Source organism: Mesoplodon bidens (genome assembly GCF_964165515.1).
Source record: "Mesoplodon bidens genome assembly, chromosome: 16".
Classification (NCBI taxonomy): Eukaryota; Metazoa; Chordata; class Mammalia; order Artiodactyla; family Ziphiidae; genus Mesoplodon; species Mesoplodon bidens.
The window spans coordinates 66,372,160-66,395,115 of NC_138173.1; the positions used below are offsets into that span (position 1 = coordinate 66,372,160).

Consider the following 22,956-nt stretch of genomic DNA (forward strand, 5'->3'; position numbering starts at 1 on the left):
CTACAAAACACTTTGACTTTTATTTGAGTGAAATGGAGAGCCAGTGCAATATTTTGAGCAGGGCATGAAAGGCATAAAATAATGTGTGTCTTAAGAGGATCACTTTGGCTGCTGTGCTTAGAATAGACCATAGGGGGTTAAGGCAGGAGGGGAAAAGTCAGGAGGTTATTATAGTAATGCAGGTGAAAGATACTGGTGGCTTGGACCAGAGTGGTAGTGGTGGGTTGGTGAGAAATGGCTGAATTTTAATATTTTCTGAAGATAGAGCCAAGAGTATTTCCTGACAAATGTGGGGTATGAGAGAAAGCACAGATAATTCCTATTCCTGGATTTTATTTTATTTAAAACAATTTTTATTGGAGTATACTTGATTTACAATGTTGTCTTAGTTTCAGGTGTACAGCAAAGTGAATCAGTTATTCATATACATATATCCACTCTTTTTAAGATTCTTTTCCCATATAGGTCATTATGGAGTATTGAGAAGAGTTCCCTGTGCTATACAGTAGGTCCTTATCAGTTTTCTAACCTTTATATAGTAGTGTCTATGTGTCAATCCCAATCTCCCAGTTTATCCTTCCCCCCACACTGTCCCTCCTGGTAACCACAAGTTTGTTTTCTACATCCGTGACTCTATTTCTGTTTTGCAAATAAGTTCATTTGTACCATTTTTTTCTTTCTTTAGATTTCACATATAAGCAATATCATATGATTTTTATCTTTCTCTGTCTGACTTACTTCACTTAGTATGACAATCTCTAGGTCCATCCATGTTGCTGCGAATGGTATTATTTCATTCTTTTTTATGGCTGAGTAATATTCCATTGTATATACGTACCACATCATCTTTATCCATTCCTCTGTCAATGGACATTTAAGTTGCTTCCATGTCCTAGCTATTGTAAATAGTGCTGCAGCGAACATTGGGGTGCACGTGTTTTTTGAATTATGGTTTTCTCCGGATATATGCCCAGGAGTGGGGTTGCTAGTTCATATGGTAGCTCTATTTTTAGTTTTTTAAGGAACCTCCATACTGTTCTCCATAGTGGCTGTATCAATTTACATTCCGACCGACAGTGTAGGAGGGTTCCCTTTTCTCCACACCCTCTCCAGCATTTATTGTTTGTAGATTTTTTGATGATGGCCATTCTGACCAGTGTGAGCTGATACCTTGTTGTATTTTTCATTTGCATTTCTCTAATAATTAGTGATGTTGAGCATCTTTTCATGTGCTTTTTGGCCATCTGTATTTTATTCCTAGATTTTCACCTAAGCAACTGGAAAGCTGATTGCCATCTTCTGAGATGGGGAAGCAGCAAATAGCCTAAGCTTGGATAGGAAAGATCAGGAATTTGGTTTAGGACATGTTGAGTTTGAGAGGTTGGTTTGGTATCCAAGTGGACATATCAACTAGAGAGCTGAATTTTAATCTGGAGTTTGGGAGCTAGGTCTGGGCTAGAGACATAAATTTGGGCATTGCTGGCATGTAGATAGATGGTATTTAAAGAGATGCAGTGCAGCAGACAACTGCTCTTTTCTCAAGATTGATTTCACCTTGTTTTAGCCTAGGTCTAAGAAGTGGGGTTTTCCCTAATTTCTCTTCCCTCCATTCCTTCTACCTCTGCTCTACCCCAATAACTCCATGACACCTCATAGGATAGAACCATCCATTCACATCTTAGGTCCCTTGTACTTTGCTGGTTTATTTTTCTGTCTCTACTCAGCTTTCCCAGTGCAGTGACTGCCACATGTTGTTGGGATTTTGGTCCAAGCCACAGAAGAAGACAGTGAAGCTAAGTGACGCAGGAAGTAAACTCATGACCTTAGATTCGGGAAACTGGTGCACCAACCACTGAGAAACCAGAGATGGAGGATTTTTGCACAAGCATGAGCAGAGTATAAATCAACATCTCTGCCTTCAACAAAATCCGCATCGTAAGTGCAAGTTTATTTACTCTGTATATTCTGGGGGACAAATGCTTGGTATTTATTCAGAGAGGATACTGGAGAACCAGGAGAATTGTCTTTTGCTTTCAAGTAGTGTATACTTTAGAGGGGGAGGTCAATGCTTATTCATGAGAAACCATATCATGTACTCAGGAGAAAAGAAAGGGACAATGGATGGATGGAGGGGTTGCTGAGAAATGAATTACTCTTATTTGACCATCACATTCTAGAATAAATGTCATGCCATCTGGAAAGTCTTCATTAATTCCTCATAAGAATGGTCAATAGATCCATGATTCTCCAGAGAATACTCCTATTATTTTATAAGATTTATTTTATTATTGGAAAAATAATGTACCTTCTTTGTAAAAAAATCATAAAATAAAAATAAACAAGAACAAAAACACAGAAAATTTCATGACCAGTGATGACTGTGAGATCACCTTTTGGGTATTTTTTTCTATGTATTTACTTATTTTACAAAAATGAGATCACACTGTACTTCCTTGTAGCCTTTTTTTCTCACTTGACAATAGAGCTGAAGAATTTTCCATGTCATAAGCATTTGCCTACAACATCATTTGCATATCTGCCTATTATCAGTGTCATGGCTACATTATGAAGGTGATGGTGGGCTTGGGGCTTGTTTCATTTTATTTTTCCTCAGCATCCAGGACAATGATGGGTAACAGGATGTTCTTACAATCACAGAATATTAGAGAGCTCAAAGCTCCCTCAGGCAACATCTAATTAATTTCCTATTTTGCAGATGGAAAAGTTGGGACTCAATGTGTTAAATGGATTGGCAGTTCAGGTGGTCAGAAAGCTGCAGAAGCAGAATCAAAATCAAGTGCCTGGACTCCAAGCATCGCATCCTTTCACCACAAAGTTCAGACTCAGAGTAAACCCAACATCTGTGAAATAAACATGCAGTAAAAAGAAAAGGGTATACTTGGGCAGGAGAAGTTTGGGGAGGAAAGGTCTCTTGTGGTCCTTTTGGAACTTTCAGTTTTACTTCAAACCCTGAGATGTCAGAGGTTCATAGAAGGGTGAAGTTGCAGCATGAGGTACAGGGAAGAGGAAGCTTGAGGAAAGAAACTTAACAGCTCAGGTTTGCAAAACCCATAGTTGTGCAGTAGCTCAGCTCCAGCCAACAACCTGAAGGATGCAACAAAGCACTAGGCAAGTGAATGGCCACCCAGAGTCTCAATTCTGGTTTCACACTATCTCTGAAGGGCTCCCGTCCCTCAGCATTGGCCTCTAGGAAGCCTAATAACATTTCAACTTTGCTCTTGGTCAGGAATGGTTTTTCAGTTTTGACTTTGACAACCCAGAATGTTCCTGATTTCCCGGAATCACTCTCCAAGCCTCCTTGCTGTGGAGGGAGGAGGGTGGTGCTCAGAAAGCTTCAGAACACATTCAGCTGTGAGTGAAGAGCAAGGAATGCTGGGAGTTCCAGCCTGCTGTTGACATGACACCATCCTGCCAAATCCTATTCATATTTCCGCTGGTGTGATTGACCTGAAATTCACATGGGCTACGCCACTTCTTCCCTAAAACCTTCCATGGCCTCAGGGTAAAGTCCACGTCCCTTTGTGTAGCATTCAGGACCCTCTACCACCTGACATTTGCCCACTTCTGCCTCATCTCTGCCATTTTGTCTCAGCAACACCAAACTGCCTATTGGTTCCTCTACAGAACCATCCTATTTTTTTTCATCCAGTTCCTGCTTTCTGGAGTGTGCTTCCTCTTCTTTTATCCATGGTTAATCTCACTTAGCTAGATTTTGTACCCTCTCTGTCTACTTAAGTAACTCTAAAATTACGTAATCTGTGATAATGTCTGAAATATTCTCGGGAATTTTCAGTCAAATGATTGAACTTCATCCTAAATCTTATACTCCCAGCTGGGATCAGTGCTATTTCACTCAGGGGCACATTCCAGATGAGATCAGGTGTGTTCAGGGTGGTCATAGAGTAGTGGCACACTCCAAACCACTGGACACCTGCTAAACACACAACATTAGTAAAGGGGGGAGCAACACCTTACCAGACTTAGAATCTAAACAGAACCCTATTGCTTATTTTTCCCAGCTGCAAATTATCTGGATGGCATAGATGGTTTTCTCTAGTCCTGCACTTAGAATATTTACTTAAATACTGGCAGTGATAAAACTGTGGGAAAGAAATTGCACATTCACCAAAAGTAGGCAGCCTGATAGAAATGCATAAACATGGTAGTCATCTCAAAATTAAATTACCATATGTACATGGTTGGCTTGTCATTTATGTACTTATATATTTATATACCCATCATCCTTAATCACTTACAAGAATGAATGTGTGCATTTAAGAACAAATGTTTGTGACATAAGCTAATGGTTAATTGAAAATTTCTTCTTAGAGGAGAAAGCTGGAAGACAATACCAGAAAAGACAAAAGCTTTTTAAAAAGAACAGCAATACTTACTAATACCATACAGTTTGATTTTAGCTCAACCTAAAGGAAATACCTGCTGAGATGCCTCAAAATTATTATTTTTAAAGCATGCCATACCTAGCAAAGAAAGACAGCTCAGCTTATCAGAAAGAACACTGAATTTAGCATCAGGAAACTTGAGGCCAACTCCTTGCATAGCCTTTTCTGGGTGTGTGATCATAAGAAATTCAAGTAACTTCTTCAAGTCTATTTCCTCAAATTTAATCTGGAAATAATGCTGCAGCCTTGCTATTAGATTTGAAAAACACAAAATTCATGAACTTACATTGAGGTGCTAATTAAATCTCATTTGCATTAATATGTTATTTTTCTATTCCCATCTGTATCATAAAAATCAGGGTCATAGAATCCAAAAATACTACTGCTACTAACACTGTTACAACTGGTGCTACTATTACAGCAACAATAACAACAACTACTACTACTATTACTAGCTGATATTTATTGAGAGTTCATTATACATCTACATTGTTTTGGCATTTTACATGAATTAATCATTAATGTCTCTTAAAATGCCTAGGAAGTGGCTACTATTATTTTCTCCATTTTATGAGCAAGCAACTGGAGACCCAGAGAAGTTAAGGAACTTGCCTAAGATCATACAGTTAGTAATTGCAAGACTGGGATTTGAACCCAACCTTAAACTCCAGAGTCCTAGCATTAAGAATTATACTTTCTGGGCTTCCCTGGTGGCGCAGTGGTTGAGTCCGCCTGCTGATGCAGGGGACACGGGTTCGTGCCCCGGTCCGAGAGGATCCCACATGCCACGGAGCGGCTGGGCCCGTGAGCCATGGCCGCTGAGCCTGCACGTCCGGAGCCTGTGCTCCACAACGGGAGAGGCCACAACAGTGAGAGGCCCGTGTACCGCAAAAGAAAAGAGGGAAGAAAAAAAAAAGAATTATACTTTCTTCCCTATCTAAAAATAATAGTAAAATTTCCTTACCGTTGGATTGTTCTTCGTTCTTTCATAGAGATAATCTCATTTTATCCCTCCAACAGTCCTTTGAAGTAGAGGTAATTATCTTTTACAGACATGAAACTTGGGTCAAAAAGATTAGGGGATTAGCCCAAAGTCCCCCGCTCCAGAATAGTAAAATCAGATGGTTGTCCCACTATGGTGGCGACTAAGAACTTCTCCCATCCTGTTTCTGGCTCTATTCTGCTTTTGCAGGCATGTCTCCCATTGAATATGCCTTCCACGAAGACCCCAACTGAGTCCTGGTGTGTTTTTGTTTGTTTTGAAAGCTCTCTCTTCTCTGTCATTCTTTGCGGAATGAATGAATGTCATTCATTCTCTGTCTGTGACGCGTGAGACTACTTGTTTCTTCAAGCATCATGTGGTTCTGCAGAGCTTAGAAGGAGTTACAATGGACTTCCAGATCAGATGTCATTGGAATTTAAGGGAGTCATCCTGAGAGGAAGACTCCAGGTGAAATGAACCTCTGAGGTCAAGGTCACCTCCTCTCCAGATGCTGAGCTCACCACTTATCCACACTTCCTCTGAGGGAAACACAAGTTCCTCCTTAAATAGAGCCTCCACGATGTCATTGCTCTCTGCAAATTTTAAGCGTGCGCTCTATTTTCTGTTGTCTGCAGTTCTGAATACTCCATAATCTGGCCTTTATTAACCTGCCTAAGTCTGCCAGCCTTTTGTCTCCCAGTTATGTCACCTTTCTCTGCGCTGTCTCAGAACCCTGCGCTTAAGATGTTCCTTCAATTAGAACTCTCTCTTTAAACCCTTGGCTTGGCTAACATAGTCTCAGCTTATACGTGACCTTCCTTGACTCCCTAAACCACCCCTCTGCTCTTCCATGTCATGTAATCTCTTTTAAAAAGGCTGCTCTACTCATTTCAGCATTTGTTACATTGCCTTGAGATTGCCTGTTAAATTGTCCATCTCCTGAACTATGCAATGAGCTCTTTGGGGGCAGTGGGTTTTGGTATCTCCTATAATGCCTGCACATAGTAGTTGCTCAATAAATAGCTGTTGATTAAATGCTTATTTCTCTTTCTGAAGTCACCAAATACTTTGAAAGGATCTCTTATTGATGTCCTTGCCTTCTAGACTGTGAGTTTTCTGAAGACATTCTGCCTTATTCAGCACTGCATCTTCAGTGGCTGGCATGGAGGAGGCACTCAGTAAATGAGGAACTGACCAGAATTTCAGATCCTCTAATCCTGCCCATCAGCCTCTCCACAGCCTGCCCTGCCTCTTCTGAAATGCATTCCTCTCCACAATTGCTCCATCTTCCATTTTCCCTTTATTTTTAATGACTTCACTTGTGGTTTGATCTACATAATTTAGCATTTGCTTATATTATTTGCTCTCACTTTTCCTGTATTTTATGTGTTCATATCCCTCCCCTGCTAATGAAAATAAGTGTAAGCATAAATGGGATAATAATTTTTTGTATTACTATAACTTCTACCCACCTTCTTCTTCATATTTCAAAAATTATATACTCATCAGTGATAAATGCCCATATTTAATGAGCTCTTAAAATGTGCTACTTGTGAGTGCTTTACAGACAGATTACATCGATCTGCACAAGAACATGAGAAGTAGGCACAGGGGAAACTGAGTCTTAGTTAGGCTCTGTCTTATCCAGGTGGTGACTGACAGAAGCAGAATTTAAATACAGAGCCCATGTTTTCAACCATTTCTACCTCTGCACCATTGATAATTTAGAAAAGACGGCAAACAATAAAAATAATATTAAGAACACCCATAGTTCCGATCCACTACTAGAGGCAGCTACTGCTACCATTTTGGTACATGGCTTTTTTGTCTCTGCCTATGGTAAACAGCCTCTAGCTTGACCCCCACCTCCAGCTATTCATTACCTGTGTACTCCCCTCCTGTTGAGTGAGGCCTAGATTTAGTGAATCACTTCTAATGAATAAAATAAAGCAGAAGCAATTGAACATAACTTCTGAGATGAGGTTATAAAAAGACTGCAGCTTTCATATTGAATCTCCTTTTCTTTTTCTCTGAGATCGCTCATTTGGGGAGAAGCAAACTGCGTATTGTGAGCAGACCTATTGAGAAATCCGTGTGGTTAAGTAACTGATGACTCTGATCCATAGCCAGCAAAGACCTGAGGCCTGCCAATAGCCAGATGGGTGTTTTGAAGCAACTCCTCTCCTGTTAAGCTTGATGATGGCTGCCCCATCAACTCACTAATTCTGGCTTTGTGTGTGAGAAAGAACGAGCCAGAGGCAGCCAGCTCAGCTGTACTTGGTGTCCTGACCCAGCGGCCGTGGGATAAACAAATGTTTGCTGGCTTAAAGTAGTAATTTGGGGGGTATTTTGTATATATCACAATAGGTAAATAATACACAATCCTATAGACATTTATCTAAATATGGTTGATCATCTATGTTTTACTGTTTAGCACAGATCAAAATTTAATTTATTGAGTGAAACAAGCTGATAAACCTTGCTAACAGTCTGTAAAATTCTTTATATTTTAAATTGTGAAATATAGCCACATACAGAAAGTACGCAAGGCATCCATGTGCACCTGAAAGAATCATACACAAACACCCTGGTCCCAATTTCAGTATATTTTATATTTTAAATAAAATAACTCTGCAAGGTATATGTAAAATCACTCACGATATCATCTCCAAAGAGAAGATAAAAGGCAAGCTAAATAGAGGGTACCATTTCAGGATGGTTTATGAATCAGGGTCTCTGAATCTTTCTTTTGTAAAACCTTTCTTATACACTTTAACTGTCTAAAGAGGAAATGCTTAACTTTGTCCTCAGGAAGAAGTCTAGGAATTGTGCCATAGTGGAGCATATGTAATATGTGGGACAGAGTGGGGCCTCTGTACAAAATTGATAAAGGAATGAATGGACTTGGAATTCAGAACATGGATTTGAAATCCTTCTCAGCTGATTGGAAGTGAGTGATGTTATCACTTAACATATATGAGATTTAGTTTCCTCATCTTTAACATGGGAACATGCTCGTGAAGCTGTGAGGTTTAAAAATAATAGCATTGTCTCTATGAGGCCCATTTACAGTGTGCTCAGCATATAGCAAACCCTCAATACATCAACTACCCTTGAATAATAATTCTGATTTCAGAACACCATCAAATATTGATTTGTTACTATATAAGACTTAAGTAAACATATTTATTTTATTATTATAATATTTTTTGGCCTCACCTTGCAGCATGCAGGATCTTAGTCCCGTGCCCCTGAAGTGGAAGCACAGAGTCCTAACCACTGGATTGCCAGGGAATTCCCAACATATGTATTTTAAAACATCACAACTGTATTTCTTATTAAATGATAAATGCTCATAATAAAATAATTTTAAAGAATATTTTTTTAAGTATGAAGAAGAAATCAGCAAATCACTTCAGAATTCCACCAGCAAGAAATAACCAACATTAACTCTGGTGGACATCATTCCAAACATCCCTGTGCATATATGGGTGGGTTGGAAGAATGGAAGGCTAGTTAGGTAGATAAAAAGCTAGCTAACTAGTTAGAGATCATAATGCTTTTTAAAATAAAAACATTATGTAATTACACTTGATTGTAACTAAAGAAAAATGAACTGAAGTGAAACTGAAGAAACTGCTGAAATTTAGATCATGTTTCTTTTTTTTTCCACTGCCAGCGATAGTATTTCCTCAAATATCTCTCTAAGTAGGGTTAAGTAAAAACTTGATGAAATCAAATGTTTCATTTTTCTCTTTTAATATACATCTTCCAATTTTTCAGGCTATACTAATTAAAAATAACCTCCTACTATAAAAGATAAAGTGTTTTTTGAGAAACCTCCACACTGTTTTCCACAGTGGCTGCACTAATTTACACTCCCACTAACAGTGTACGAGGGTTTCCTTTTCTCCACAGTCTCACCAACATTTGCTATTTGTATTCATTTTGATAATAGCCATTTGACAGGTGTGAGGTGACATTTTATTGTGGTTTCTATTTGCATTTTCCTGATGATTATTGATGTTGAGCATTTTTTCATGTGCCTCTTGGCCATCTGCATTCCCTCTTTGGAAAAGTGTCTATTCAAGTCTTCTGCCCATTTTTTGATCAGGTTGTTTGTTTTTTTGATGTTGAGTTGTACGAGCTGTTTATGTATTTTGGACAGTAACCCCTTATCAGTCATATTATTTGCAAATATTTTCTCCCATTAAAAATAGAACTAGCATATAACCCGGCAATTCCACTCCTGAGTATATATCTGAAAAAAACCAAAAATGCTAATTCAAAAAGAGGCATGTACCCCAATGTTCACAGCAGCACTATTTACAATTGCCAAGAAATGGAAGCAACCCAAGTGTCCATAACAGATGAATGGATAAAGAAGATGTGAGATATACATTCACACACAGACACACAAACACACACACACACACAATGGAATACTACTCAGCAATAAAAAAATAATGAAATTTTGCCATTTGCAGCAACATAGATGGACTTGGAGGGCATTATGCTAAGTGAAAAGTCAGACAGAGAAAGACAAATACTGTATAATATCACTTATATGTAGAATCTAAAAAATACAACAAACTAGTGAATATAACAAAAAGGAAGCAGGCTCACAGATATTGAGAACAAACTAGTGGTTATCAGTGGGGAGAGGGAAAGGGGTGGGGCAATAGAGGGGTAATGAATTAAAAGGTACAAACTATTATGTATAAAATAAGCTTCAAGGATATGTTGTACAACACAGGGAATATAGCTAATATTTTCTAGTAACCATAAATGGAGTATAACCTTTAAAAATTATGAATCACTATATTATATGTTTGTAACTTCTATAATACTATACATCAATTATACTTCAATAAAATAAAAAATGATACGTGATTCATCCTCTGATACTTTCTCCCACCTCCTTTCTACAATTTTAAACTTAAAATGATTGATAGCACATTGTGTTCAGAAATCAAACATTTTGCTGTTGTGCTGTTGTTTAACCTTATTTAAATGAATGTGATCCCCATAGCTAGTTCTTTGAACTATAACTTCTTCACTCTAGAGGTGTGTGTATGTGTGTGTTTTAATAAATTCATCTTGCGATTGGATTAGTCTTCCAGTATATTTTGCAAGAGGGCTCATATAGTTTCTGAGTTCTTTCATGTTTCAGAATGTCTTCAGTTTTAATATTCTTGAGTTCCATTTTCCTTTAGTCAGGGCTTTGGGACATAAATCTGATTTCTTCTCGAAGAATGTTGCTGTGGTGAAGTCTGAGGCCAGCTGGATCCCACCTCACTCCCTTTTTATCTGTCTGGATAAAGTCTTCCTCTATAGATAATGTTGATCAGGCTAAGTTCAGTGCCTCCTTGTCAATTGTACTGTTTTTTTCTAATATATTAATTTCTTATGATTTGCAGATTTAGTATTTTTCTAGTATCACAAATATATATGAAATGACATCTCTGAAACACTCTCCCATTTGTTGGTTGCTCTCCTTAAGAAATATAAATGATTCTTTATGTGGGCCAACTTTGAAGTCTTTATTTATCATCATCTGTAACTGATTTGTTCATTTATCTTTTTCCTTTGCATTCACTGTGAGGTGTTAAAGCCTTTTCTTTTTGTCATTGTTTGAATTTTTAGTTGTGCCTAGTCTGTTCTCCACTGGTTTACATTTATTTGTTTGATCTGTAAGGATGATGCTTTGACCTGCAATTGTTTCCTTAACCTGGTAATCTGCCTTTTCAACCCAGCATATTGCTTCATCATCTTGTTTTTGAGTCTTGTATAAATGACTCCATACTGAGTTTTTTATTGTTCTTTTGCAGATTGTCTTTCCTTTCCCTTTTGTGTTCTAGAATGCTTGCATAGTTGAAATGCCATTTTCCTCCCTTTTTTCTCACGCTTAACATGGAGAGCTCTGCCCAGATCTTCTCTTTGCTCTGATCCAATGTGGAAAGACACTATTGTTCCTTTTTGGCTTCGTCTTTGATCAGGTGGTCTTGCCTTGTTACTTTTAGTTAAATTAATCAGGCTGAATGTTTCTTTCTGAACACTCTTCTGGAATCTGAGGATACAGGGCATGGGGTGAGAGCTTAGCTGAAGCTTCTGGTTGACCCAACATGGGTTTTCTTCTAGGGTCCCACAAAGTATCCTTTTCTGGGGCCTTCCACCGGCCATTTAGATGTGTCTCCTGTTCATCCCACCCTCTCAGCATGAAGCCACAGAAGAAGCTGGTCCCCGGTGGCTCTTGCTGTTTCTGTTGAGTCCTCTGTGCCTCACCAGTATTTTATTTTCATTGCAAGTGTGATAACTCTTGTTTAGTGTTATTTGTCATATCGTGTTACGCCCCTGCTCAAAATCCTCCCAAGGCTCCCATCTCACTCACTCAAAGCCATAGTCCTCCAGTTTTTACTGGGCCGTCAGCGTGATGCCCCCGGTACCACCATCCCAACCCTTGGCTCCTTTGGCTTAAGCCACACTAGCTTCCTTGCTGAGCTTCAAGTGTGCCAGGCCCACATCTTCCTTAAGAAGCTCCCAGCAGTGGTTCTCCCTGCCTAGAACCCTCTTTCCCGGATAACCTCATGGCTTCGCCTTAGATTCCTCAAAGCTTGGCTTGGATGTCAGGATTTCAATGAGGTCTTTCCTAAAGATGCTTTTTTATACAGCAGGTAACCAGGAACTCCATCCCCCTTCTCTAAGAACAGACCCTGGCTCTGGGGCTCCAGTTCAGCCACCTTGCCCAGGAAGAAGCATGCGGGCCTCTAAGTGAGAAAGAGCTTCTGTAGACTGTATGACTTGCTATGAGAAACGGGACTTCACAGACCCGGCCTGGGGCACTCAGCAGAGTAGTGGAGAGCCCTCCACTGGGACAGCCTTCAGAGGCTGAGATGTTGAGTGAAAACTAAACTTGCAGTTTGAAAGATTCTGTGAAGAAAATTTACAAAATAAAATAAACGAATCCAAACTGAACTAAAACTTTGTCACCTTTTTTCTCTTGCTCTGCCAAGTTTTCACCCAGACTGTGTAGAGGAGACAAGGACAGGCCACCATGGACTTCAATTTGGGGCTTATACATATTTTTGACCCTTTGAATTAATAGCTGCTTGGAAATTGAAAAAGTTTGAAGTAAACTACCTGCTGACTTCCGGTTCAAAATGGTAGCTGTCTGGTGGGCCCGGAAGCTAAGCTGTTCAGCTCTTCTTGTTAAAACCATAGATGAGGGCTTCCCTGGTGGTGCAGTGGTTGAGAGTCCACCTGCCGATGCAGGGGACACGGGTTCGTGCCCCGGTACGGGAAGATCCCACATGCCGCGGAGCGGCTGGGCCTGTGAGCCATGGCCGCTGAGCCTGCGAGTCCAGAGTCTGTGCTCTGCAACGGGAGAGGCCACAACAGTGAGAGGCCCGCGTACCGCAAAAAAACAAAAAACAAAAAAAACAAAAACGTAGATGAGATGGAACGCTAAGACTGAATGTACAGCCTGATGACAGAAGCTAGAACGGTTCACAGTAATTGTGGGGTAGATGGATCTGGACTGAGGATCAGCCACCTCAACTCCAGCATATGGCACGCTCTTGCTTTCCTTCATGAAAAAACTCCCCTTCTCAGGAGTTGTCCTCGAAAATAGTATTATCTCCCCCTCTTCTCCCATTTCCCCCAGTCCAGCCAGATGCTGGGAATCACAGGAAAGCCTGAACAGAAAATAGGGAGAGACTGAAGTAGTGTGGGGAGGCAAGTGACCCTGCCAAAGCCATGAAGTAGCTGCCAAGGCATGAAGTCTCGGGCGGCTTCTGCCTGGCAGGGGCTGGGCTGGTCCCATCCTGCATTGTCTCTGAGAACAAGAGGCTGGGCTGAGATCTGAGCAAGAAGGAAGCATATTCAATGCACGGCATCCCAGGGGAGAGCCAGCTATTAAGCAAGGAGTGGCCTGAAATCTGTGAGCATAAATTGTGAATTGGAGAAGAGAATTTGACCCTTAGGGCATGCATGGAGCAAGTCACTCTTCCTGGCTTTAACAAACAGTGAAAAACCAACCTTGTCCTGTCCAAGGAGGAGTAAAACAAACAATATCATTATCAATACAAAGAAGGGGGCAATGAAAAATCTTGCCCCCCAAAAAGGTGGGCGGGAGGAAAAAGGTAGAGAAATACTGAGAACAATTTATCACAGAATCCAGATGGTCATTTCAGAAAACTGTATGGTACTCCCACAAACTGCACGAAGGTCTCTCTGAAATGGAAGCAGAATGTCTGGAGGAAAAATCTAGAGGGTGAAAAAGGCAAAGCAATTAGATGGAGGAATCAAGATGGGAGAAAGAAAGAAAAATATATGTGCTCAATAGGCAGTATCGCTATTTCCTGCTGTGTGAAGGTTTACCACGGGTGTGGAGGACATATCTGAGAAAGTCCCTCAGAATTTAGGGAAAAGGAGACAAAGGGTTGAAAGGACGAGAGTAACAATAAGTGAGATTTCAGAAATGTTGGCCAGAAAATGTAGAGCTGTGTGACACCAGTTAGCATTGCTGAGCTAAAGGCACAGAAGGCTCATGGGAGGCAGGAACAAGTAGCCCTGATTCAAGAAAACCCCAAAATAAGAGCCTCAAATCTATGTAGCCTGGTGAGAGGATTAGCCTCCTGAGATAAATACAAAATCCCGTAAATATGCAGAGGTGAAACAATGGGGTTGTTTCATATTAATAATAATTAATCTAGCCTTCCTCTTCTTTCCAGCACACTAAATGACAGAAGATAATTTGGTAGCATCTGTAGAGTTTCAAGAAGAAAAGGATGTGATCCAGGAATGTTCCATATATGTTCCAGTGAACATTCACGTGTGCAGTGAACGGGATGATATCACTGGATATGCAAAGGAGACAAAATACATTATCTGCAGTCCCTCCTTGAAAAACTTCTTTAAGACACATTTGCAAACTAAGTAATGAAACACAAGAGCTCAGAATTAGATGGTCACCATATAGAAGGACTCACAGAGAGCACTGATAACAATTAAAGAAGAGATAAACTTCAATGTCACCGTTATGGTTATAAAAAGGAATTAAAGCCTGAAATTCATTCAGGATACAGAATGCTTATAATATATAAAATAATAGTGTCATAACTATGAGCTGGATCCCAAAACTTCAAAGAATTATTAAAAAAGACTGGGAGGTACATGAGGTGGTGTGTGGAAAAGAAAAATAAAGTGCTGAACTCATTGTCTTACAGAGGACCTATGAATTTCATCCTTGTAATGTGTTTATAGATTTTAGTTTTCTTTAGGTGTACATGTATTTTCTATTTTTTCTAACTCAGATAAGTATTTACTTGATTAATAAAGAAACAGTAGAAGCTAAAGAAGCTAACAAAAAATTAAATTCCCTGAGACGAATTTGACCTGAAATTTTGAATATCTACATGGGCTCTAGTCTCAAAGGAGCCCTCTCTTTTTTTCGTGTCTTTGGGAAACTGATACAGAGAGAGGTCAGGGTGGAAGTGGAACCCTACTGTGGCTAATATCACTGACAATGTTGAGATCTGACTGTCCCACATTTTCCTGGGATGAAGGGGGAAGGAGGGGAAGTGACAAGGGATGAGCTCAAGCTTCTCCATAGACTTGCAAAGCTGTAAGGATGTTTCAACCTCCGTGTGACCCAGGAACACTCCATGGAGTTCAGGATTCACTTATACTAGAAGAATGAGGGTCTCACTATTTTCTCTGGAGGAGAGCAGTGGGTGTGTGACCTCAGAAATATTATTTTTACCTTTCTTGATCTTTGCTTCCTCATCTGGAAAGTGGGGGCAATAGGTTTATCTCAGAGGTCCCTTAGAGGATTTCAACACATTAGGTACATAAAGCATCTAATGTGGCAAGAGAAAGTGTAGGTGTTTAATTGATGCATACCTTTACCTTCCCAGCAGTGCAATATTTCTGTCAATCTAAACTTTGAGGGAAAGATGAGAAGTCAGTGGGCTGGTGATCTGGAGAGTTCTGATGTGTCTCTGGGAAGGTTAGGAGGGGGCTACCAGGGAGACGGAGGACAAGGTCAAGGTGGAGAGGCTAGGATCTCACTCTGTGCCTTGCCCTGACGGCCACTGTAGTTGGCAGTTTCTTTCTCTTGACACAACTCCAAACTGCCTATGAAACATGTTCTGAGAGAAATCCTTCCCCACTTACATTTCCAATGAGGAAGGTATTGCTGTTTGACTCAGTAACTATCATTCCTCAATCTCTTTCTCTAGAAGGAAAAGTTGTTTGCAGTTATCCATTTTGAACACAGAATGGTGAGAAACTCAGGCTATTTATAGCTACCTATTCTTTTGGTTGCAAAAGATGAGCACTTCTTGGGAAGATGGTACTTCCCTAATTCAGGCTCTTGCAGCCTAGAAAGGGAAACTCCTTTGGTGAATCATTGACCAAGGCCAGGCCTTGGCCAACCTTGGTCTTTCAAAACCCGGTCTCTGGTACTGTATTCTCTAGGAAGTCTTCCTGAATCTCCCCCAAAGCTGGGTTATGTAATATCAACCCCATCTTGTTCCCTGATTCCTTCTACATTCTCCTCTGCATGGGAGAAGCTAGCCTGGAAGCACATTCCCTAGAATTTTGGCGGCAGGGGTTAGGGTTAGATTCTGCTAAGGAGAGGTGCTGGTATGGTGTTTTGAAGGCCGAGGAGAAGGAGAAGTTCTTATTTGCTGCAGCAGCTGTCAAAGAGTAGGTGTCAGTACATGTGGGATGTTGCCAGTGGCTTCCTCCCACTCATTTTCTTGAGAATTCACCACTTCAGCACTACTTCCTGGATTGCAGGGGTAGCAGCTTCCTGGATTCCAGCCCTTGAAGATTTCCCTACCGACATGACTCTAACCCATCCCACAACTTTTAATTCCCTGTATTAAGTCCCTTTCTTCTTGAAATACCCAGAAACCCTCCCATCTTCCATTTCAAACTTAGAAACACCAGACCGAGTTAAGCACTCTGTTCTTGGCAGTTCTTTAGCACCTTTGACTGTTATTGCCCAAATCAACAGCTCGGAGGTTGAGTCCACGGACTGTGGAGTAAAGCAGAAACTTTCACAGCATCTTCAGCTGCTGAGACAAGCCAAAGGCTCTTAAAAAAAAACCCAAAAATCCTAATTGGGAAAAGAACTTGTAAAAGAATAGATACATGTATATGTATAACTGAATCACTTTGTTGTACACCTGAAACTAACACAACATTGTTAATCAACTATATTCCAATATAAAATAAAAAGTTTAAAAAAATATGTGTATATATATATATATTCATGATAGAAAAGACATTCAGATTTTTCCCTCTCTTTATGTTAACCAAATAAAAATATTTTAATTTGTTAAAAAAAAAATGTGAGGGTGGGACTTCCCTGGCAGTCCAGTGGTTAAGACCGCGCTTCCACTGCAGGGAGCATAGGTTCATCCCTGGTCAGGAAACTAAGATCCCGCACGCCCCATGGCGTGGCCAAAACAATATTTTTAAAAATGTGAGAACAAATCAAGAGCCTCTGCAGCTAACTCTGGCATGGAAGTTTTCAGCAGTATTTGTAGAATTAACAGAGTACTATGAATATAGAATGGGGACCTAAACCCATGAAATCCATAGTAGTAAATTCACAGACCCCGATGAGTCATTTCAGTATCACAGGGTTAACCACTCAGATACACTGTGACTCTTCGTGATTGGCCTCTGAGAATGTTGGTTTTTTCTTTGTTTAGGATACAACAAATTTATCTACCAGTGGAAAACCAATAAGTTTCCCAACCGCCTGCCACTTGACAACCGCATTACTCTGGTTTTGCAGAACTTGACACCACTCACTAGCATAAAGGGAGGTGGAGAGAATTTGGTAAAAGATGATCCCTAGTCTGCTTTAGAATATGAGGTCCTCCTTCTTTCAGCTGTTCTTGCCATTTTTTTTTTTAGAAGATGTTGGGGGTGGGAGTTTATTAATTAACTTATTTATTTTTGCTGTGCTGGGTCTTCGTTTCTGTGTGAGGGCTTTCTCTAGTTGTGGCAAGCGGGGGCCACTCTTCATCGCGGTGCGCGGGCCTCTCACTATCACAGCCTCTTGTTGTGGAGCACAGGCTCCAGACGCGCAGGCTCGGTAGTTGTGGTGCACGGGCTTAGTTGCTCCGCGGCATGTGGGATCCTCCCAGACCAAGGCTCGAACCTGTGTCCCCTGCATTAGCAGGCAGACTCTCAACCACTGCGTCACCAGGGAAGCCCTTGGAGATCTGGGGAGGAAAATGACAGGCATCAATCATCCGCAGATAAAATACCACATATACCCTAAAGCAGGGGCAGGCAAACTTTTTCTGCCTACAGTTGGATTATAAGACCTTCAACCTTCTTTGTAGACGCTCACTCAGACAATGTATATTTCTGCTCAGAATTACAGTTCTGACTCCCTACTCCTGCCATCCATGCACTTTAATGGAGGAAGACCCCCTGTTTCTGGCTATTCAGGCCCCTTGTAAGCCCCTCACTCACAAAGGCTGAGCACCTGAGTATATGGGCCTAATTTGAGGAGTGCACAAAGCCTGCCTGTTTGGTACCTGCAGAAGCCATGGTGAATGCTGTTCCTCTGCAGACAACTGATTCCTTTCCCTGTATTCCAGATTCCACTCTCCCTCACTGCTTTTCTCTTGTTATGGGGGTATTTTTAAAGAATCTTAACTACAGGTACATTTTTAGCTGTATAGTTCGTTAGTGTTAAGTACATTCACATTGTTGTGTAACTAATCTCCAGAACTCATCTTGCAAAACTGAAACTCTGAACCCATTATAAAATAACTCTCTATGCCCCCTCCTCCCAGGCTCTGGCAACTACCATTCTACTTTCTGTTTCTGTGAATTTGACTACTTTAGATACCTCATATAAGTGGAATCATAAAGTATTTGTCTTTTTGTGACTGGCTTATTTCACTTAGCATAATATCCTCAAGGTTCATCCACGTTGTATCAGAATTTCCTTCTTTCTTAAGGCTGAGTAATATCCTATTGTACGTATAGACCACTTCATCCACTGATGGACACTAGGGTTGCTTCTACCTTTTAGCTATTGTGAATAGTGCTGCTACAAGATATACAAATATCTCTTTGAGATCCTGCTTTCAATTCTCTTGGGTATACACCCAAAAGTGGAATTGTTCACAGCAGCTTTGCAATGAACCACAACCTGTCACAGAAGTGTTTATTTCAATGATGTTCATGAAAGCTGAACTTTAGAATTGGTTGGCCATTAGAAAAAAAAGTGGGACATCAAAAGCACAGGCAACAGGGGGCTTCTCTGGTGGCGCAGTGGTTGAGAGTCCGCCTGCCAACGCAGGAGACACAGGTTCGTGCCCCGGTCCGGGAAGATCCCACATGCCGCGGAGCGGCTGGGCCCGTGAGCCATGGCCGCTGAGCCTGCGCGTCCAGAGCCTGTGCTCCGCAACGGGAGAGCCCACAACAGTGAGAGGCCCGCATACCGCAAAAAAAAAAAAAAAAAAAAAAAACACAGGCAAAAAAAGGAAAAATAGGGAAAGCCATTTTTTGAATGCCTGCAATAGAAGAGTTTGGCCTCTGATGACTAGGTGCACAAGATATGCTCTTCAGGGCACAATTCGGGTATGAGTAATGTCTACCTTTATAAGGTCAAAAATAGATTATTTTCCAGAGCCTCCATGAAGATGGACAGCATGTTGATGGCAATGTTTTCATGCTTTAGGACCAACACATCTGGTCTCAAATATAAGAAAAAATTATTGCAGCAACAATATATAGTTTCCAGATGTAAATATCAAAAAAAATATATAGAATTGTATTTTTATATTTCTGAGGAATCCCTATATTGTTTCTCACAGCAGCTGCACCATTTTACTTTCCCACCAACAGTTCCAATCTACAATTCCAGTTTCCTCACTTTTTATTTTCTGGTGTGTGTGTGTGTATGTGAGTGTGTGTGTGTGCTTGTGTTTTAATAATAGCCACGGTTCTCCATTTCTCATAATTAAAAGAAATGGAATCACACAATTTGGGAAACTGCATTTTTCCCTTTAATATCATGAATATATTTTAAAGTCAACAAATATTCATTTATAATCGAATTTCCGATGTCTGCATAGTTTTCTCTCCATCACTTGCTTACTGTGCAACCCTGGTGAAGTTACTCAACCTCTCTCTGCCTCAGTTGTAAAATGGCATAATGAACACTTTAAGAGACCTTAGGAGAATGTTGCGAGGATTAAAAGAGAAGAAACTATAATGGCCTGTTGTCAGCAATCAATACATGTTAGCTATGATTATCAATACTTTTATTATTGTTTGCCCACTGCATTGGTGGATGTAAGTAATTCTTTATTGACCTTCAGGTTGCTTCTGGTTTTTCACTTACATGGACATTAGCTACATAGTTGCAGTCATTTCTTTTTTAAAAAACCTTCCAAACAGGTCCCTCTTTTCAGGGATTAGTTGACTGAAGGAGAAACTCCAGCCCAGCTGAGACACAGCCTCTATTCTTGGATTTCTCCAAACAGCTTTTGGTCACGTAGAGCAGGCCTCCTCACCCCTTCCAGAAATACATTGCTCTGGCCTTGGTTTTTAAACAAGCCCTCTCATAATTCATTGCCAAGATATCTCACCTGCAGATCTGTGGACCTGAAGTTTTTCTGGGGGCTCGGCATAATGATGCATGGCCTGGAGAAAGCTTAGTCAAATATTTACACGGAGGAATGTGGCATTTCCTACCCTGGTGCTCTGATTACCATCAGAGTCTTATCTTTACCCATAAAAGGAAGTGTGGACATGTATTAAGTTGTCAACACTAGAAAAATATAAGATCTGGAATAGAGGGCCTGGGAGACCTCTTGATGTTCTTCTATGTAATAACCGCTGAGGGTAAGAAGGAGATTCAGCTGGAAGAGGGGGGTTGTGGTGTTGGGGGGTTTTTGAGGCTGGGAAATCTATGAGGTCAGGTATAATTTGGTGGATAGTGCATCTGCCTTCTCATTAAACTCAGGGGTTTTTGAGTGGTCAGAAGGGAAGATGAGAACACCCATTGTTCTCATCAAAGGGAAGGATATGCTAATGGCCAAGACTGACCCCCATCTGAAGCATCTCAGTGAAAGATACACACATCACAGAAGCCTCCTTCTCTGAAATGAAGCCGAGTATTACGTGGGGAGAGCATGAGTTTAGAGGCCAGGCAGAACTGGGTCGAAATTCTGCCTCTGACACTCTAAACCTCCATTACTGAGCAGGTCACAAAACCCCTCTGAGCCCCTATCTTCTTGTCTGTAAGCTAGAGACAGCATGCCCTAACATACAGATTTCACATAAAGATTAAATGAGATGATACATCTGAAGTTCCAGTGTAATGGTTTGCTATAGGAGAGAAAGAGTGACCACATCAAGTTGATAAATACCCAGCTAAATGCAGAGAAACTGGGTGGTTTCGAATTTTGGGCACTCTGTAACATGGACAAACACCCGACTTTTATTAGCTTTTTTCTTTCTTTTTTTTTTTTGCGGTAGTCGGGCCTCTCACTGTTGTGGCCTCTCCCGTTGCGGAGCACAGGCTCCGGACACGCAGGCTCAGCGACCATGGCTCACGGGCCCAGCCGCTCCGCGGCATGTGGGATCTTCCCAGACCGGGGCACGAACCCGTGTCCCCTGCATCGGCAGGCAGACTCTCAACCACTGTGCCACCTGGGAAGCCCCTAGCTTTTTTCTTAATACTGAAAATAGGACTTCTAGGAGTTGAAAGACTCCAAGTTGGAAAGTATCAATCTAGACCAACATCATCACACACAAGCCTCACTATGAAATACTCATCTTAGCCGGAACTTAAAGACATCATCCCAACACCCCCAGCATAATTCATTCATCCATCCATTCATTCTACCAGCACTTACTGAGGGTTTACTGTGCTCTAGAAGCTGCTGCAGGCACTGAGAATCCCAAGTTGGAGGAGGCTCAGTCCTTGCCTTTTGGATGACCCTAGTCTAGTGGAGGAGAGAAAACTCTAAATCAACCACTTCATGTCATAAACTGACAATGTGAGCAGCATGCATAGTTATAGAGGCGTCCCCAGGGGCAGCAGACAATGAGGTTTTAGAATTGGAAGGACATTTAGAAGCCGACCAGTCCAAACTTTACTGACGTGTGGACTCTGCCACCATGGTCTCCCAGCTCTGTTTTCATCAACTCTAATCTCAAGGGTTTCACGGCCCACCTGCACTCCCAGCCCTAGGCAGCCTTTGGGCAGCTCTGACAGTTTGAAAGTATTTCCTTAGGCTGAGTCAGTATTTGTCTCCTGGTAACCATCACACAGCTCTATGGAGTTAATCCGGTTCTTTCGCATGACAACCCTTCAGGTACTGGAAGTCAGCTCACAGGCGACAGGCAAGTAGGGATAATCTTAGCCTCGCACTGCACAGGGGAATGCTGGGCAGTCCAGGGACGCATCCGACTTCAAGAAGGGGCTCTGTTTGACACAGAAGACATGGTAGGAGTGTCTCACTTTGGATTTATTTGGATTTTAACCACTAGCCTTAATAATTTCACCGGACTTTATAAAGCACTTGAGTATACATTATTCCGCAGCGTCCTCACATTGACCTGGTGAGATGGTTCGGCATGATTTATTATTTCCGTTTTGTTCATAAATAAAACAAGACTCTGAGAGGTGGTGTGCTCAAGGTCACACAGATAACATCGGGTTGAATTGGTCTTCTCCCTTCCATACAAGTGGTCCTGCATCCATTTAGTCCTTCCCATAATCTACCTGTGGTCTCCCCCTAGATTTATCTTCTTAAAATATTGACTACATTGTATCGCTCCCTTTATCAAAAATCTTCAGCAAGGGGCTTCCCTGGTGGCGCAGTGGTTGAGAGTCCACCTGCCAATGCACGGGACACGGGTTCGTGCCCCGGTCCGGGAAGATCCCACATGCCGCGGAGTGGCTGGGCCCGTGAGCCATGGTCACTGAGCCTGTGCGTCCGGAGCCTGTGCTCCACAACGGGAGAGGCCACAGCAGTGAGAGGCCCACGTACCGCAAAAAAAAAAAAAAAAAAAAAAAAAAAAATTCCTCACCAATTCCTCTTACATTCCAGGGTTAACCTCCAAGCCCTTAGAATGACATTCAAGGCTCTCAAAATTGTTGACTTGCTTGGAGTTTCAGGGATAGCGGGATCGGTGGATGAAATACCAATAAATATTATCACTACAGTGATAGTTCAGCAAGAAATATAAACAAAGGGTATCTTGAGAACACAGAGGAGCAATGTGAAGTTCACAAGGGGATTCTAGGAGTTAGGGATGCCTGGGATGGACTTTAAATACATGCATAGCAGTAGAAGGTTAACAGGAGCAAAGAGGGCTTGGAGGAGAGAAACAGCCTGGTGGTTGTATGAAGGACACCATAAAGAATGTGCTGGACAGGTAGGTCCAAGGCTGGACTCAGAGAAGGATTAGGCTATATGGGGGGCAGGGCCACGTCCTGCCAGCTGTCAGGTTAGAGGCTTTGGACGTTATCCTGCAAACTTCAATGTGCCCAAT

At 41.3% G+C, this 22,956-nt stretch overlaps 1 long non-coding RNA gene across 20 annotated transcripts in view; it reads left to right on the plus strand.

The window, feature by feature from the left end:
• Window positions 1-14,714, plus strand: part of LOC308630271 — a 369,427-nt gene extending 354,713 nt beyond the window's left edge. For 17 of the 20 annotated variants that reach the window (XR_014017793.1, XR_014017794.1, XR_014017795.1 and 14 more), the window contains one exon: window positions 1,725-5,118. This is a non-coding gene — a long non-coding RNA (uncharacterized lncRNA). Of the gene's footprint in view, window positions 1-1,724; window positions 5,119-8,217; window positions 8,357-14,138 lie in introns of those variants that run through there. The other 3 variants (XR_014017791.1, XR_014017792.1, XR_014017802.1) reach the window with 3 other exon arrangements.
• The last annotated feature ends 8,242 nt before the right edge of the window (window positions 14,715-22,956 follow it).